We start from the raw sequence: 6,656 nt of genomic DNA on the forward strand, positions 1-6,656 counted from the left end.
TGGTAAACGTGGAACCCAGAGCGGTAGGCAAACCGATACACTCAATCTCTCTCACCATTCTAACAGGTCATCAAATGAGAGACTTGCATTACAAAAATACAACATTTATTTAACAATGGAAAGATAATAAATCAAGTCTCACAGACAAACTAACTTAGTTAAACCCCAATATGTAAAAGTCTTAATCAGTAATTAGTCACACCAATCTCTTCCATATGGGACTCTCTCTCTCTCTCTCTCTCTCTCTCTCTCTCCTCTCTATAATATATATATATATATATATATATATACATATTTATATAAACATCGACAAAGACAGCCCATAATTATCCTTCAGAACCGACAAATAACAAATAAATTAACCAAATGACAAATAAATCCCGAAACGAACATCGCATTACCCCCCCCTAAAAAAAATAAAACTAAGTAAAAAAAATAAATATAGTACAAAATTGTCAAAACCAATTTACGACGCAGATTGTCCCCCGCCGTGAAATCTATTTATGTTAATCTCTTTAACGAGAATTGTTTTGGCACACAAAGTACCAAAGTGCCAAGGCAATCGATATCCCTAACATAAACAAATAACCTAAACTATTAACCGAGAATTGTAGCATTGCATATTTCATTCCCAGCCCCCGATGAACGCGCGTATTATACGCAATGTAAATCCAGTCATGCACAAACACACTGTAATGCCCCGGTTGACTGGGCAGGACGCAGGAGATACAAATTGGGTATAATTAGAGGGACGGGTACGTCTTTTTTTATAAATAAAATTAAACGCCTGCAACAAACTGGGGATATTTCCACGTAACTAATTTCAGATGCAGCATTTTAGTTATTGTCATGTAATACAGCATCTTTTTTGTTGTTGTTATTATTATTATTATTATTATTATTATTATTATTATTATTATTATTATTATTATTATTATTATTATTCCATTTCTGTATTTCGTGTTGTTTTCAGTCTGCTCTACACGAGTATAGAGGTTGAATTGCTTAGCAGTATGTAATGTTGAATTATTTAACAGTATCCAGTGTTAAAATATTATTGAACTGTGTCAGGTTTGAGAGATAATACATATCTCTGTGTTGAAAGGAATTAATATTTTTTTTTAATATTGGAATGAATATCTGCTGATTCCCAAAGTGGTTTTGAAGGCAATAAAATACGTGTAGTGTTCGGTATTAATTTTCGTTGCTTTAAACAATTTTAATGAGTAATCAAAGTAATGATTCCAGCAAAGAATATTGTAAATTAACATTCTTAGCCATTCTTACGACTCCAGTAGCCTTTTATGGAAAGATAAGAACGTGTTTGTCCAAGCATAAAAAATCTAATTCTGGTATATAACAATAAAAGGCCTTATGATATATAGGCATTTTTAAAATTCAAATAAACAGGCCTTTTTTTTTAAATCAGGTTTTTGATATACCAACATTCTCTCTCTCTCTCTCTCTCTCTCTCTCTCTCTCTCTCTCTCTCTCTCTCTTGCCATCCTTAACAATAAAAGACCTTATAATAAACAGGCCTTTTTAAAAGTCCAGTCGCCAACGACGTCATTAGCCCGGCCATTGTAAAATGGCCGTTGCTCCTTCAACCCCAGAAAATGGTATAGAGGTCCAGAGGTGGTGGTGGGGGTAGGGGGGTGGGGGGGGCGGGGGGGTTGGAATAGGAGACACACCATTTAGGCCTGGCCATGTCAGCACTCTGTTATCTGGCCTTTAGCAATTCCAGCGGGAAGCGCTCAGGATAGCATCGAGGAAATAGCATTGTGTTATTTTCTTTTCTCTCTCTCTCTCTCTCTCTCTCTCTCTCTATCTCTCTCTCTCTCTATAGACCGATCTTGGTCGCGTTGGGCAGTAACGTGGATTGACCTTTATTTCTTTTGTTTTTACATGACCTCCATATTATTTTTTTTTTCTGAACGGTATGTATCAAAATGCCCCCATGTTTATAAACGTGATATTTTTGAGGTATTATTATTATTATTATTATTATTATTATTATTATTATTATTATTATTATTATTATTATTATTATTATTATACAGAAGATGAACCCTATTCACATGGAACAAGCCCTACCAAAGGTGGCTCCTGTTGGTGGAATTGTTCCCTGTGAATAGGTTTCAGCCTCTAAATAATAATAATAATAATAATATAATAATAATAATAATAATAATAATAGGTGTAGAGAAGACTTAACAACACGAAATACAGAAACGGAATAATAATAATAATAATAATAATAATAATAATAATAATAATAATAATAATAATAATAATAATAATAATAATAATAATAATAATGATAATAATAACATTAATAGTAATAATTGAAATTATGCAAGAAGACTTAACACGAAATACAACAAAAACGAAAAATCAGCATATTCACAAATCCCTTCGTAAATCCCTTCATTAATCCCTTCCAGCTGATCCGTCCAGACATTCAAACATCTCTCTCTTCTTTTTTTTGAGAGAGAGATTTGTGTCTCTCTATCACTTTCAAATCGAGACTTTTTATCAGACTTTTCTCCCCCGTGTTTATCCAGCGGTATAATGCGAACGTCTTCCTGATCTGAATTTTATTTCATTTTTTTTTTAAGAGATACGACTCTGAATGCTGAACGTGAGAGAGGAAAAAACTCCCTTTTTTTCTAGGACAGAGATCAAGAAGAAGAAGGAGAGAGAGAGAGAGAGAGAGAGAGAGAGAGAGAGAGAGAGAGAGAGGAGGAGGAGGAGGAGGAGGAGGAGGAGGAGAGGGAGAAAGAGAATAATAATAATAATAAAAAAATAATGATAATAATAGCAATAATAATAATAATAACAATAATAATAATAATAATAATAAGAAGAAGAAGAAGAAGAAGAAGAAGAGAGAGAGAGAGAGAGAGAGTAGAAGAAGAAGAAGAAGAAGAAGAGAGGGAGAAGAAGAAGAAGAAGAAGAAGTAGAGAGAGAGAGAGAGAGAGAGAGAGAGGGAGAGGCGGCTAGCATTAGAAATTCAAATGCCAGTGTATTCCTCAGAGAAAGGATGACACTATTTTTATTATTATTATTATTATTATTATTATTATTATTATTATTATTATTATTATTATTATTATTATTCAGAAGATAAACCCTTATTCATAAGGAACAAGCCCACCATAGGGGCACTACTGACTTGAAATTCGAGCTTCCAAAGAATATCATGGTATTCATTTGAAAGAAGTTGCAGAAGAAAAAAAGAACAACAAAAATAAAAAATAAAAAATATCAAATTAATAATTCAAAAAAACAAATAGATAATCAGAAACACAGAAAGACGAAATCGATTATTAGAAGACAACGGGTAAAAAAGACAAAATAACAAATAGATAAACAGGGGGAAATACAGAAAGAAGAAGAAAGTAATTGGAAGAGAGAGAAACAAGGATAAACTGGATTAGCGAGAAGACTTTTTTTTTATCTTTTCGTTAATCTGTATTTTTCGTTAACCTAATCAACCCTGAAACGACTAATGATGTTTATCGCCGAGCTAAACGAAGTAAATATTAGGAGAAGTATAATACTGATTAAATATTGGGCGAAAAATAATACTGATTAAATATTAGGAGAAGTATAATACTGATTAAATATTAGGAGACATATAATACTGATTAAATATTAGAAGTATAATATTGATTATTACGATAAGTATGATACTGATAAAATATTAGGAGAAAAATAATACTGATTAAATATTAGGAGAAATATAATACTGATTAAATATTAGGAGAAATATAATACTGATTAAATATTAGGAGAAATATAATACTGATTAAATATTTAGAAGAAATATAATACTGATTAAATATTAGAGGTATAATATTGATTATTACGATAAGTATGATACTGATCAACTATTAGGAGAAAAATAATACTGATTAAATATTAGGAAAATTATACTGATTAAATATTAGGAGAAGTATAATACTGATTAAATATCAGAAGAAATATAATAATAATTAAATATTAGGAGACATACAATACTGATTAAATATTAAAAATATAATAATGATTGAATATTAGGATAAGTATAATTCTGCTGAAATATTAAAAATATAATAGAGTAAATATTATAATAAGTATAATACTGATCAAATATTAGGATAAGTATAATACTGATTGAATATTAGGAGAAGTATAATACTGATTAAATGTTTAGAAGAAATATAATACTGATTAAATATTAGAAATATAATACTGATTAAATATTAAAAATATAATACTGATTAAATATTAGAAATATAATACTGATTAAATATCAGAAATATAATACTGAGTAAATATTAGGAGAAGTATAATACCGAATAAATATGAGGGAAAGTCTAACACTAATTAAACGTCAAGGGAAATATATATGGCTGCAAAAATTGAATATCAATTCCAGAAAGCAAAGTAATATCGTTAGATAAGGCCACAGATTACCATTTTAATTACGAAATACATACGTACACATTTTCCTAACACGTTATGAATTACTAACCAACAGACTGTGTCAGTTTAATTAATTCTCTAGTGCAATCACAGCTAATGAAGGCTTCCCCTACCACAATACAGAGAATTATAATATAAAATAATCTAAAAATTAAAAAAAAACATTCGCAATTCAAAACTTTGTTACAGATTATTTTTTTCAGAAACCTCAGTAATTACGTAGTTTGATAATGACTTTTTTCTCAAACATTTTTAAAAAGGTAAATTGATCTGTTGCACTTTTGAAAATACGGAGTAAATAGGTGTTTTACTTGAAGATTACTTTATTAAGGAGTGGAAACATAGGCCTTCTTATCAAGAGCAATTCAGGACAACGTGATTCACTTATTATAAGTACGGTGCACTTACAAACTTGAAGTGAGCAGCCACTTCTGACGAGATAGGTGCGAATACTTATGTTTACTTTAAATAATACTTTATCAAGGAGTGGAAATATGGTCTTATTGACAAGAACAATTCAGGGCAACACGATTCACTTATTATAAGTACGGTGCGCTTACAAACTTGAAGTGTGGCAGCCACATCGGACGAGATAGGTGCGACTACTTATATCACGTACCAGACACGTCTTTCTTCTGCTTCTGCTACTTAGATCTCTGCCTTCTGACTATCAGCACAATGTCGTGTAATTTGAACTTCAGAACTTCAGAACCCTAACGCAATTCTCCTCGTATTTTAATCATTTAATTACATTTTTATTTATTCATTTGTTAGTTTTTTTATTTATTCTTGTTTATTTTCTGATAACTGATCTCTTTTCTTCTGCTCCTATTACCTTCTGTTACTTCTTTCTAATTGAACAGCATCATATTCTTTGGAAGCTTAAATATCAAGTCAGTGACGACCACTTAGGTAAGCTTGTTCCATATGAATAAGGGTTCATCTTCTGAATAATAATAATAATAATAATAATAATAATAATAATAATAATAATAATAATAATAATATACAAACACGTGATTGTTATATGGTTCATTTCTGAGTCAATTAAGTTTCCCTTATGTAAACTAATTGCTTTCTATTTTTTAAGGCTAATAATAATAATAATAATAAAGAAGCAAGTGACTGTTATATGGTTCAAATCTGTGTTAATTTTCCTTTATGTAAATCAATTGCTTTTTTGTTTCTATGACTATATAACAATATTAATAATAATAATAATAATAATAATAATACTAATAATAATGATGATAAAAGCCATAAACACATGGGCAGTGCCAGTAATCAGATACAGCGCAGGAATAGTGGAATGGACGAGGGCAGAACTTTGCAGCATAGACCAGAAAATGAGGAAATATATGACAATACACAAAGCACTACACCCAAGAGCAAATACGGACAAACTATACATAACACGAAAGGAAGGAGGGAGCAGACTACTAAGTATAGAGGACTGCGTCAACATCGAGAACAGAGCACTGGGGCAATATCTGAAAACCAGTGAAGACGAGTGGCTAAAGAGTGCACGGGAAGAAGGACTTATAAAAGTAGACGAAGACCCAGAAATATACAGACAGGAGAATGACAAGCAGAACAGAGGAATGGCATAACAAACCAATGCACGGACAATGCAGATTAAAGAACTAGCCAGCGATGACACGTGGCAATGGCTACTGAGGGGAGAGCTCAAGAAGGAAACTGAAGGAATGATAACAGCGGCACCAGATGTCCAAAGAACGATAGATGGATAAGAACCAGATATGTGGATAGATGGATAAGAAACCAGATATGTCCAACAATAAGAACCAGATATGTCCAAAGAACGATAGATGGAAATAACATCTCTCCCATATGTAGGAAGTGCAATACGAAAAATGAAACCATAAACCACATAGCAAGCGAATGTCCGGCACTTGCACAGAACCAGTACAAAAAGAGGCATGATTCAGTGGCAAAAGCCCTCCACTGGAGCCTGTGCAAGAAACATCAGCTACCTTGCAGTATTAAGTGGGACTATGGTATCAGAACAGATAGGGTGATACATGCAAATAGACCAGACGTGACGTTGATTGACAAAATCAAGACGAAAGTATCACTTATTGATGTCGCAATACCATGGGACACCAGAGTTGAAGAGAAAGAAAGGGAAAAAATGGATAAGTATCAGACCTGAAAATAGAAATAA

This window comes from Macrobrachium nipponense, chromosome 10, assembly GCF_015104395.2.
Source record: "Macrobrachium nipponense isolate FS-2020 chromosome 10, ASM1510439v2, whole genome shotgun sequence".
NCBI classification, from domain to species: domain Eukaryota; kingdom Metazoa; phylum Arthropoda; class Malacostraca; order Decapoda; family Palaemonidae; genus Macrobrachium; species Macrobrachium nipponense.